Source organism: Chelon labrosus (assembly GCF_963514085.1).
Source record: "Chelon labrosus genome assembly, chromosome: 14".
Classification (NCBI taxonomy): Eukaryota; Metazoa; Chordata; class Actinopteri; order Mugiliformes; family Mugilidae; genus Chelon; species Chelon labrosus.
The window spans coordinates 13,928,121-13,941,934 of NC_140347.1; the positions used below are offsets into that span (position 1 = coordinate 13,928,121).

Here is a 13,814-nt window from a genome sequence, read left to right on the forward strand (position 1 = left end):
ATTATGAATGACACATACAAAGAGCCCCTGTGTGTCAGATCATGTGTGTTTGTTGTGTGCCTGTGTGCGAGTCTTGGCTGGTGTCTATTGATCGAGCCCAAACGGCTCATTGTGGGGGAGCTGGTGCACATGACAGCTCCTGCTAATGATCAAGAGCTTTATTCACAACACAGAGGCGTATGCACGCATTAGAAGGCACAAACTGATGAATCACTTGTTGTCCCTCTGCAGACTTTGTTTACATACTGTACATACAATGCTTGTCCTTCATTCATACTGTAGCAAGCGTGCGCGCATTTTTGCACCAACACCAGCAATGCGCCGTAAGGAATGTCAGCGTGTCTGTAGTCTTGCCACAACTTTCTTTATATTTTGATAAACAGCGGATGGATTTCGCGCACACATCCCCTTGAGGATGAACCCTAATGACTTTCGGAATCAACCTTTCCGCTACAAAGTGCTACAAAGTGCTGCAAAGTAAGTGGAACCATAAGCGTTTTGCTAGCATGTTGATGCTAATGTGGTCGTAGCTTCTTACGCTGTTGCTCACACAACCAGTGATAAAGAAACAGTAGAAGCTGGAGACGGGAAGCTACTAATGCCCAACACTCACTGCGCAACAGATGTGACACGCTAAAAACTCACAGTCGAGCACTTTTTCTGACGACATTGTAGCCGGGCCTGTTGTTTTTAGCATCGTTGCTTCTAGACTTATTGTGATATGGCGCATTTCGTCTACAAATTAAAGCTTTGAACTTGAAGCACAAGCATGTGTGCGTGCTCAAATATTAGCTAGCTGAACTTTGTCACAGTTCAAACCACAATTAAAAGAAGTGACAATGCTAGCGGTTGAATAAAATGTTTAGTCTGTGTGCGTAGATTATAGGGTCATAATCACACCACGAGAAGAAGGAGAGATAACGCTGATACCATTTAAACAAGATAAGTTTTATTGCTGCGTGTCATTATGGGTTTCTATTTACGCAGTATAAAGTATTGACATAATATGGTTATGCTTTGGAGACGCCAGCTCACTGCAGCGCTTGTTTAGAACTGATCGGCGCATGTTAAATGATTGATCGCCTTGATGTGAGCTCTGGCTGTGCAGTTATTTAAGACTTGAAATTCCAACTTCATTTCGTCCATAAATTACACCCATGTACACGTCCATCTGGACAGCCCGTCCCCTCCCTCTCCCTTCGCACACACACACACACAGACACCCACACGAAAACGCGCTAGCGGCCATCTGGTTACTTAAGAAGACATCATTTTATGGTTCTTAAACGACAGCATAATGATGATTCACAAATGTGCACAAACACTCATATTTCAGCCTTCACTGAACATAATTACAAACCTTCATAAAACCGTATGTTAGGGAAATAATTCTCTTATACTGTTCTGTTTATCTAGCATTATTTACTCCTTGTTTGTATCGTTCTTCCTCCTCTTGTGCCCCACAATCATCTGAGGGCCTTGTTGAAATCATTACTTCGCCTCTTCTCCTTCCATACCCCCCCTCCCTCTTCCGCAGTTTCTGTTGTTTCACAAACACATAGCTCTTATGGGCCCCGAGGGACTCTGGGGCTATGCTATATCCTCCCATATAAACAACCCAACCGCCATCCACAACACGCACGCATTTTTTCCTCTCTGTTTTCCTCCTATGTATATTTTTACTCCCTAAAACAGAACAGATTTCTGGGTTCAAACCAACTAGGGCCAGCATTTTTGAGTTTTTTGTGGGTATCGCTGTGTTGTTTTCCACGAAGCCGTCCCGTCTTTCCCGGGCAACAGTTTACGGACAGTTTGGTCGGGACTGTTATTCTGGTCAAAGTCGGTTCAATCAGAGAGCACAGCGATGGGGGTTTGAGTTACGTTTCTGAACGCCGTGTTGGCTGAGCTCTGGGGCCAAACTGAACCTGTGACCCCTATACCCCCATATTTGAGATCACACGTGTGCAAGCGGCTATTCGGAAAGTCGTGTTTTTCGTAACTGCTGTGCAAAAAAACATTAGCAAATCCATATAAAGTTGCACTAGATCATGAATGGTGTGAATGCACGCTTCCCGAATGTGTGAATGTGCGCTGGTGTTTATTCTGTACAATGAGGTAAGATGAGAAGAAATACCAGGGAGACCAGTGTTTATCCTCTGCCAGCATCTCTCGAGGCATGACGTAATGCTGTTTTAGTGCAGAACATTTTAGCAACACACACACACACACACACATATTCTAGCTCCCAGCTGCCAGGAAGAAATAATGGCAGAAGACACAATTTGTCGAGGAAAAAAAATATTTAGGAAATGAATAATGGAATGTGAGTTTCTTTCTTTCTCCCGCTGCTGTAAACATTCACACGCCAGCACCCGATGCCCCATCAATCTTCCTCCCTCCTGCTTCACCCTACCTGCCTGCTTTACCTCCACCTCCGACAAAACCCCTTGTTTCGTGTTTGTCCGCGCCACCACGCGTATCCCTCAAATGTCAAATTAGATATTTCTCAACGCCGTGTGCGTGATGGAGCGGCGATAAAAGGAAACATCTGCTAAGTCCGCTAAGTGAAAGTGAGACTGAAATAGTGGGTGAGAAGAGAATGATTGAAAGACGAACCGAAAAACGTTGAGTGTTATATGTGGCTATATACTGTGTGTCTGCAGCACCAGTACTAGTATATATATAATATATTGTTTTTTTTTTTTCCTTCTTCCCCAAATGAGCTCTATTTGAGCTCTCTGTTCAACTCTATTGTACAGGGATGCGGTTTGGTACATGGAAAATATGTTGTTTTACAATTCTGGTAACTGACCTTTTAACCATTTGATGTTTTCTTTGCTCCTCATTTCAGTTTCATGCAGACATCCAGCCTCTCCTGCAGCCCACGGCATCTAATTCCTGCCTGCCGTGATTCTAACTGCATTTAATGACACACCCTGTCGTATTATTACATTTTCCATGAGTTCAATAAATTCCTGTTGAATTAAAAATATTCCCCACGGCCTCTCACACGGGAGAGAGTTCCTTATTCTGTGAAATATACGTGTAGATCACATTTAAACATCGCTATTTTCTCGTTGTACCCGACGGATGCGATAGGCTGGATGTGCACGACTGTTTTATGTTCATATTTGTTGTGTATGTGCCGCGAGGGTTCGTGTGCATGGCACATCACAGTGTGAGTGGGATACTGTATGCTTACTACTGTAGCTCCTCTGGGGTATTCCCAAAGCCCATTAATAAAAACAGCTCACTGAGACAGCAGCTCTGATTCATAGCTCCTACTATGCAGCCACAGGAGCTAAATAACACACATACACACACACACACGCGCGCATACATACATACAGTTTGCAGCAGAAACCCGAAACCCGCCGCTTGACACAGTCAGTGATTTTTTGATTTATTTTTGAAGCTATATTTCTATTTCAATTTCGATTTCCCTTTCATGTTTCTGTTTTGTAACCTCCTCCTGTGCTCTCTTTCTCTCTCACGCTTTAACTTCCGAGACTTAAATTAATGCACGAGGGCCTTATCTAGGCAAGGCAGACAAATGCGTTAGGTGGCTTGCTTTGCCTTAGCTCTCAATCGCATGTTTCTCCTTTAAAAAAAAAAAAAAACAGTATGACATTTTGGGAAACGTGTTTTTGCCGCAAGAGTCACATTAGAAGATTGATGTCCTGTCTCCTGGTTAAATATGACATTGCAGCCAGCAGATGGTTAGCTTATCTAAGCATAAAGAGTGGAAACACAAGGGGGACGCTGGTCGCCTGGCAACCCTGATGCAACAACAAGTCTTTGGATTAAGCAAAAGGGATATAACATGTTAATTAGCGCGGTTTAGAGGTGTTGGCTGATTTTCTTTTTTTAAACCCTCAGAGAGATTCTAAGTATGTCGACTATTTAACCCCTGCGCCGATGTTCTTCATGCTAAGCTAGGCTGCTAACTGCGTGTTGACTTTAAGAAACATATGACACATTTTCAATGTTTTCAAACAGATAGCACACACAATTAAGGACTATTCCTTCCACCACAGCTGTATAGCCCTCCCATGTTATGATATTAGGTATAATCACCTGGCTTGGAGGACAGAAGGGTAACAGCGATGTGATCATACATGTCCTCAGAGCACTATAAAGTTGATTCTGTTTACAACACCTGATAGGTTGCAGGACTATCTAATTACATGCAGAGGTATGGTAATCTCTGCACTGGTTGAAATACACCCCCGATAATGAAATCCTAATCCGTTCACGGTTCCTTCCTGTTAAAAAGGAGTTTTTTTGCCGCCGTCACCTTAGTTCTTTCTCTGGGTTTCAGGCTCTGGGTTCTGGAGAGCGTTTGGATATTTATTGGCGCTATATAAATGAAGCTGAATTGAACTGTTGTGGCTTATTAAGTGTTTCAATCACATTCTGTGTTCACAGAATCTGCAAACATTTTCATTCTTTAAAAATGTTTGCTTCACTTCATCACACCGGTGCATTCCCCCAGTAGAAGAATTTAATAATCTCTTTCATTTTCATATTGACTTCTTGGAATGTCTAGTCAATACTTTTCTACTATATGAGTTGTATTTAATTCGATCACTCCTTGCCGGTACACCAAGCTGACTCTGACTGCATCTGATCCGACTTCAAATAAAATACCACTTCTGTTGATGTTTTTCTAAGACTGGACGCTTCTGACAAACCTCAGCTGGTCTAAAGCAACGAGAGTTCAACTGTCAACCACTCATGAGACCGGTTATCCAGGTTCACCAGTGTTACGTGTTTGAAGCCAACTAGCCTGACAAAGCTGAACTTGCTTTGTGAGGCAGCAGGCCCCAGCTGTGTGTATGCGTGTGTGTGTGTGTGTGTGTGTGCACCAGCTGCAGCCAGAGCTCAGGAACACAGAGGCCTTTTTGTCCGTCAGCAACATGTGGGAACAATTAATCACTGTCAGCAACCACGCTAGGAATCTCTCTCCCTCCTTTCTCTCAATCTTGTGAGTGTAGGTGAACTCGTATATATTTGCATTTATGTTAATCAGAATGTGTAGTTTACAGTATGTGAAGTACAGTAGGAGCCCACTGAAAGGAGAAATGTCAAGGAGATTTTAAGTCCACTCACGGAATTACACTGACGTGTAAGAAAAGCTGCAGGTTGTTAATTTATAGAAATGAACACAAAAAAGGTAACTCAAAAGCAGATTTCTCTGATTCGTCGAGAAGAATCTGAGAGTGCTTTCTAATTGGTTGTAGCCGTCCTTGCTGCAGCAGTGGTGATTGGTGGGGTGATATTTGGTTTATGTAGCCAGGCAGTACAGAAAAGGGAGGGTCTACGTGGTGTTGCAAGTGTATTTCATCACCCAGCTACAGCAAGTATCTGAACTAAAATGTATGAACTGGGTCAGTTTCGATGAGCCGTGCTCCCATGCAAGCCGGAAAGAAATTGTGGCGGACGTCTCTTATCTGAAAAGGTGTGTGTGTCGGGGGAGGAAGGGAAGCCGCGTGCATTGTGCTGCTGGGAAAAGAAAAGTTGTGTCACACGGTTACGGTGTCATGGAGTCAGGAGACAGCCCTGGCCATGAGTCAAAGGTCGAAGTGTTTTGAAGTGCACTGCTAGCCCCGCCCCCTTTAAGCCTGCCTCGACTGCTGCGATTGGGCAAACCGACCTGGGCCTCACACCTCTGGTGTACTTAACCACCCACCGGCGCACTGTGCATGTGTGTGTGACTCCAAGCCAAACATAACACTTTATCAGCCATTACGTAAACCAGCACTAATCTGAGTCTAATGTCAACAGTGACCGCCGCTGGGTCAAGCAGACAACTGGCATTAGTTACCATTTAAGACGAGGAATTGACAAATGGCCGTGGTTAAAATAAAGCTCGTCTTGCCTTGAAGTCCTTTAGAGATTGTAAACAAGGCTAACTTGGTGCAAACTGGTGACGTGTATCGTTCTACCGTTGGGTTTGAATTTGGAAAATGGCATAAAGTCAACGGTCAGATCAAAACAAAGACTCTATGGCCACATTTATAAATTTTGCATTGTCCTTCCTTACCAAATCTATCCGTCTGTACATAAACGAAGAAACAAGAGCGAAAGTCTAAAGCCGTTACTTTAAAGCCTCACACTAAATACATACTACGCTGTAACTTTACTTAAAGGGGGCTGACAAAGAACAAAACACACATTTCAAAGGCCACAGCCTTAATATCTTAAATATCTGCCTCCGGGATTTCTCTCAGAGAGTGTGACAAATACTGCAGGTGTACGTACACGGGCTCTCAGGACTCCTTGAGGAGAGCTACACACCGGGGAGCTCCAAACACTTCAGGGGCTTTTTGTGTCATTCACACAAAAATATGAATGCCGTACTGGCTGGCGGCAACGTCATTTAATTCTCCCCAACGTAGAAGGAAGCATTGTTCAACCAATTAAAGTACACGTCTGAATCCGAAGTAGGAGTCAAGAAAACTACGACCGTTCTGAGTTCTTGCAGCAGGAGGAACCGTGAAAAACTTGGGCCTGAAAGCTCCCACGCATGCACATGTCAAAGAGGAGACCAGTGAAAGTGCAGCTCAGTCAGTCTTGGGCCTGAGGTGTAGACGGCATGCAGGTCTTTGACACGTATGAGGCGGTTTATAAATAAGCTGCCTGGCTGGTCTGCGCTAACGCTGCTGAGAGAGGACGGTTATTTATACCGTGACCCTTCCCAAACACACACACACACACACACACACACACACACACACACACACTCTCGGCCCAGGTTCCAGCTGCCCCGAGCTCTGGACTGCAGACAGAACATTCCATTCTCTTCAATCATATGTGCGTTTCCCGGCCAGCGGCTGGGTGTCTCTCTAAGCCTGTGTGCGTGTTTAAGTTGCATTTATACGCGTGTGTTTATGTGCGCCGTTCTGGACGGGGATCTGTAACTTGGCAGGAGGAACCCAGTTACACCTTCTTCTGCTCATATTTCTGTTGTTGCATTTTTGGTGAATACACTAAGGCCTTCATGGGAACTCTTAAAGGTCCCGTCAATTCAAGCTTAATTTCTCGCCACGAAAAAGGGTCACACATCCAATACGTAACACCTTGTTGACGTACAGTGTGCACATATTTTACCGCAGAGTGAGCAGTGGTTTCAGCTGGGAATCAAACTGCAGTTAATGTGAAGACACGGCTCTCCAAGACCCTTGCGACCTTAATAAATCACCAAAAAGCCTGCTCTTCACGGAGGCCTCGCTGCTGCGGCGTCGAGCTCTCTCTTTGTTTTTCAGTCTTTTCCCATCTGTCTTCCTCTCCTTCTTTGCTCGCGTGGAGTGTGTGTCCCTAGTTGTGTAAGGCCACATGCTCAAAGAACTCCTTGTTTACTCTTAGATTTCCTCCAATCGGTCAGCCTGAGGTGTGGGAGTTGGCTGACCCATCCCACTACACACAGCCTATCAGCGCAGGTCGGTGCAAAGACGTGGCTAGTCATGTTACCCTAGTAAGGCTTCATTGGGTCAGTGTGTTTTGATCAGTACTGGAACACACACACACACACACACACACACACACACACAGATAAACAAACACAACCTCATGTTTCTATCTTTGTGAGGCATAATGAATTCTGCAGCCCTTCACCATAACCCTAACCCTTACCCAGCTTGTACAAAAACAAAAAAAGCAAGTCTCAACAGATTTTAACGCTTAAAAAGTTGTGGGGCCAACAAAAAAAGGCCCAACAACGACACCATCTTGGTAATACATGAAAAACTGATCCCCACAACTTAATATACACAAGATGACACATACACAGACACACATCGGAGGGAAGATTGGGGACGAAAAGCAAAAATCCGCCGGAAAAAATTCGATTACCACGTCAAAAAACAACTTATAAGGCATTAGCTTTGCAATTAACCGACATTCTGCTCACTGTAGCGCCGTACGGGACGTGTACTCTCTGCTTTGGGACAACACAGGACATCCCTGCTGGGTTTTATCAACCCGAGTTCCAGGACACAACGTCCTAAAGCTACGGAGCAACTGAGCCTGCCAAGAACATGTGCGCACACACACACACACACACAAACTCACACACACACACGAGTACACTGACAACAGAAACATCTCAGCTCAAACAAAGACGACTTATTCAGACAGAGACAGAGGTCCTCCAAGACGCCTCTTTGAATGCATCGACGTTCTCATCTTTGTTTGGTTTGGTTTTTAAAGAAGTCCAGCTAAATATCGCACGTTTAGTGGGTCAGATCTTTTGTCATAATGTACATAAACTTTTCTATTGCAAATCTAATAATATTCTGAACAGTTAAAAAATGGTTAATAAACTAAAATAAACAATGAAACTTAATTTTATTAATCTACAGCTTAGATAATCTGGAACTAGAATGTAAGTATTATAAAAACATATATATGGGTGAACAAGACTCTGCTTTATATGCAGCGTGCATAGCCAAGAGTTAATTTGCAGTCAAGGAGATTTCATTTCCACACATTTCCATTTTCATGGAACATATTAAAAGGGACTTTTTCCTCACTATAAGCGGCGGCACAGTAAAGCCCCTTTAATTTTTCATGATCATGAGCTCCTCTGACAATAAAATGTCCACTTCATCTCTTTAGATCTAAAAATAAACGAAAAAAATAAACAAATAAAAACACACCCGAGAGATTTCCAGAAGGAAGGACGAGCCATCTGCCAGACGGAACGCGCTCTTAATAGATGTTGGCAAAAAAAAAAAAAAAAACTCCTGATGGATTTAAGAGAATCTATTTTGCCGCACGGGGTGAATGTTGTTTGGGTGGACCGGCCTGGCTTTGGGACGATGTTGTGGCGACTTGCAGCCTGCCCTTTTTAAGAACTTGGGACTGTTTCATCATCTGACGTCTAAAAATAGAGGCAGACCGGAGGGCAAATCTGCTAGCGACGATTATCGTACTTATCCTGGCGTATGAGCCCCGCTGATGACAGAAGCGCTGAAATGCACACACAAGAACGTACATGCACACAGAGAAGGGAAAACAAAAATAAAAGAGAAAGACGGACGGGTAGAGTACAGGCGCAAGGGTAACCGGCAAATGATCCTACTAGTGTACATTACAGGGATATTCTGTGTGAACAGGTGATTAATGAGACCTTCAAATTAAACGAATATGCGTGTGATTGAGGGACGCAGAGAGACGTCGAGGGAGACACAGCCAGATAAAGAGAAGAGGAAAAAGAGGGCACCCTCAGTATTAAGACTAGCAGGGTGTCTACATGATTAATTACATCTCTGTGCGATACGAGCGGCTCCGAGGAGCGGAGGGATGCCGGGACAAAAGGGGGGGGGGAGGGCAAAATCATTCACAATTATCAGGAAGGAGAATGTGGCTATTCCTGCGGGAAGATATAACGCAGGTGACAAGGAATACGCTCGGGAAACGAGCCTGACGTCTACACCAGCTGGAAATTTTCAATAAGTTAAAATAATACATGATAATAAATACATCAGTAAATGATAAGTTGGTGCAGTGTATTGCTATTAAGTTGTATAGAGCCTTTCCATTTCCTGCGTTATATTAAGTTATCTGGTCATTAGCCTCAGTGGCTTCTAGACACCATCAGTGCCAGTCGCACAACGGCCATTATTCCCACTTGAACTGACTATTTCATCTGCACCCCACCCCCATCTGAAGGCACCCTTCACATTCAACTCTCTCTATTCAACTACATATTGTGTTCATGTCTGGCGATTACTTGCCGTTAGCCTCAGTTTAATAGTTTCTACAACTTTTTTCTGTTGCTGTCACGACCGTGGCTCCAACAAACCTCTGATTAGTTGGATTGCTTCTCTACCCTTTGGGATAAACCCCAGATGAGGTGGTGATTCAGAGTGTCCAGAACCAGGGTAGTGTAATTGACCAGTTTCTTCTACCGTGTGTGGTGTTTCATGTCTCTGAGGAGTCACCGAGGCTCATGGGTATTGTTAGAAGACGTGCCAAACCAATAAAGTGTCACTGTCAATAGGTTTAGAAGAAGTCACTGATGCTTTATCAATGGTAAATAAGTTGTTCACGTTTCCACTTTGCAACTCGACAGAAGTTAAAGAAAAAGAAAAAAAAAAAAAGTCACTGGAGATCAAGGCGATTCGTTTCAATAACGGAACGGAAAAAAGCAAGAGAAGAAGAGGGGGCCAAGTTTAGGGACGCTAGGAGGAAGGGGAGGGCGGGGAGGTGGACATGCCGTTTTTTATGTACGTAGCTCGGGCGAGGGGTTGACTGAGGTTTATTGCCTCCCTTTACATGGCTCTGCCCAGCGTGCAACGTTGTATTTTCAACTGCGCAAGAGAGCACGCGGCGAAATAGTGGAAGGCTGCTAGGTGAAGTGAGGACACAGATTGGGTTATGGATTACACTGTGGCTTTGTGTGGTGCGAACCGTGGCTGCATTCAGCGTTGTGTAAAAACACAGATTAAACTGCAAACGGTTGCAATAGAGCTAAGTATACCATACTTCTATGTATATTTTTTAGTTTTTTTTTTGTTTTTATTTCTATTTGCTGCACTGCAAGTTATAGCTTTCATATGAAACAAACTAAATAGTCAATAATTATTGTAGTCGGTGTACGGTCAATATAAATTAAAAGCTATATTGGAAACCTACTGCTTGAGAGTTTATTTAACAGTATCCACCAACAAAAAAGCAGAAAAATAAGTCACAAGACAACTCAAGGAATAATAAAAAGAAAATTTAAAACGTATTCAACGTCTTCTCTGAAATTCAGGACGATTTCAACTTTTATTTGACCCCTAAAAGCTTCTCACAAGTCTCACTAAAGCCATAACCCGTGCAAAAGGAGTTGCAAACTAAAGCCTTCTTCATTCAGATGTGTCACAAGACAAGAAAAGCAGGGAAATTGGGATAATCTGTAGCGTGCGAGGCCACCAACCTGCAAACCTGAACGCTGCAGAAGATGAAGGATTGTTAATATTAGTGTCAGTGTTAAAGGTATTCGTAAGGGAGCTAATGCCAGCCAAGTTATGCAACCAGAACATGTGCATGTGTCCTGCAGATACAGAGTCCTGGACTACTCACTCGCTCCTTTAACATGGGCCAAAGTGAAGCAAAAACTTTACTTTTCACTGATACAGCACCTATACTCCAAAAAAACACACAAACACACCATTGCCACCGATTGTCTCTGTGTGCATTTCAGCGTGTCCATATATCATGTTCCCGGTGCCCTTGTGTGTTTGAGCTACCTTTCCTCCAGCCCGTGTGTATGTGAGGTGTGTTCTGTCTTTGATCCGGTGTTTCCACAACACAGCCCGCTTAATGCCCCGGGCTTGTATCCAGGTCACGCCCAGGGGACTTAGTTTGGGTAGTTTTCTATCTGTTGACGCTCTTTAATAACCCCTGGAACCTTCGATTCGCTCCGCCGAAGGTCAGCTATGATCTCCATGAGACAGATTACGTCGATAATAGCATTACGCATAATCACGCCGGCTAACTAAACAGTGGGCCACAAATAGCGGTTTGAGCTCGATTGTTTGGGACTGGTGATGTGCTGTTTCTTGTTTGTGTGCGTGTGTGTGCGTGTGTGTGTGTGTGGAGTTTTGGTGCGGCAGTGGAGTTCACATCTGGTTCAGATTAGTGCCGGGGCCCCGCTGGTGTTCACGGGGCTCTTCACTCTAATGGTGCTAAAAACAGATACAGTACTCTCTCTCTGCACACACACACACACACACTAGGCCACAAGCCACTGATTTTTACAGTATGTCGTACCATGACACGCACGTAAGAGGATAATTCTGGTTTATTTCATCTCGGGGTTTTTCTTTTTTTTTTTCTTTTTTTTGGTTTCATAATTATGTTGTACTCACCAAGTTATTTTCTGAGATCAGAGATGTGTGACTGTTGATGTTTAACAGATTAAGTAAAACACACACACGCAGCAGTCAGGCAGTCTGATGGCTTTCTAAGCCCCCAGGTCCCGTAAACTTCCAGTATTTTGAAGAGGAGGTGAATCATCCATTATATCTAAACTGCCCGTTGTAAACACTGATCTCAGCTAACCGTCAGAACCGTCCTACTTTAGTTTAACTTTTAAATACAGTAGATTAGAAAATACAAAACTTACAACTTGTCCAAGGATCTGGGAGCGTGTGTTTCTGCCCAACTGAGTATAATATCACAATAACTGTTAGATATGGCCGCCATGTGTACAAAAATGAGGCGCGGATACATCAAAACAGAGGCTGACTGTGACTTCACCCGTGTCTGGACCAGAAGTGGCACTTAAACACAGACTACAGCCAAGGTGAAACCGGAAAAGCAACTTTGAACTGATAAGGCTCGCCTCTTCTGAGTCATTAGGATCGCTTGGTCTACAGTTTATTCATTCGTTCAGATGAGATGAAGATGTAAAACAACTGCGTGCCTTTGAACTTTTGTTCTTCCGTCTTCTTTCGTCGCCTCAATTTCTCTTCCCGTGCGCCGGTTCGCCGAGCCGGTTGTAATGATGCATCTCATAGACGCAGATTCAACGTGACGAATCGGGTGAAAAGCTGCCGACAGTCGTCCGAAAAGTGCCGACAGTGCGGGACTCTTGGCTAAAACTAGCTCTGCGGACGCTCGCCGGCGGCCTGACATCAGCAAATGGCTTTTACGTTTTTAAACTAAAACCTAAGGACTTCCAGTTTGAAGCCAGAAGGGTTAAATTTTTATGATTTATACCAATTTGACCTCTGAACCGGATAATTAGAAACAGTGGGAGAACTGTGAAGAAAACTGGACTTCTCTTTCAGTCTGTTCTTCCCAGGCTCAGAGCCTGTAGGTCAGCTTTGCACCTCCTCACGAGAAAGTGTTTCTTTTCCACCGCATGTGTATTTATGTTTGTGTACTTGTGTGCCTCTTTTCCTGCTGATGTCAGCACTCCCAGGCCTGTCAGCTCTCTTCCTCCTACACCCCGGCCGAGCAGAAAGGGAACGAGGCGTCGGTGAAGGTCTTTGACACACATATGCTTGCACAATGCCTCCGTGGCCTGACTGTGTGTGTATCTCATGTGTGTTTTAGCGCGAGGGGAGATCCTAACCTTTGCAGGGCAAACACCCGATGGGACGCCGCACACAGACTTTTTAAAAGACACACGCTAAATGCACAAACGCACACCGGTGGTTTTTTTTTTTCCCCCCAGCAACAGTGAGCTTCTTTCTCAGCCCCTCCAGGCTCAGCCACTCCGGGGCGTCACATGACTTCCTGTTTCGATACAGAAGGAAGGAGAGCAGCAGCCTTGCCTTGACTCTTTGCCCCTCTTCTCTTATCTTGACCTGGACTTGACCGTTTCTGCAAATGCATATTGTTTTAAAGGTTTTATGAAATGCTGCCGAAATCCTGACTAAAAAAAAAGAAAGAAAGAAAGAAAAACTCCAAAATAAGTTGTCTACTTCACTTCACTTCTCTCAGTATCGTGTCACTTCCTGTAAAGCTGATGTCAAAGGCTCGTTTGAAATCCCGGTTTCGGGAGCAGAGCTATTGTTCTGTGACCGCATAACCCACTTCACAGCTCCCTGCGAGTGTCGGTGTGTTCGATACGATTACGCCTGATTAGATATGTGCATCACTGCTTTGAGGTTGCGCGTGCGACTGAAACGTGAGCACCCGTGTTTACACAGGCACGCTCGTGGTAAGCTTATTAATCATTGCCAAAGGAGACGTTGGTGACGTAGCCGCGGTGCCAAACTCCACGCTGCTGTGTCAGCTTAAAACTGCACGTCCTCCTCGTCTTAATTCATATCTGCGTGCGTATTTATCCGTGCATCTGCTCGCAGTTTATT

At 44.2% G+C, this 13,814-nt stretch overlaps 1 protein-coding gene across 1 annotated transcript in view; it reads right to left on the minus strand.

Moving 5' to 3' along the window:
* foxo3b (forkhead box O3b) overlaps nt 1-13,814 on the minus strand; it is a 42,963-nt gene that overhangs the window by 6,204 nt on the left and 22,945 nt on the right. The gene's annotated exons all lie outside the window — the stretch shown is intronic.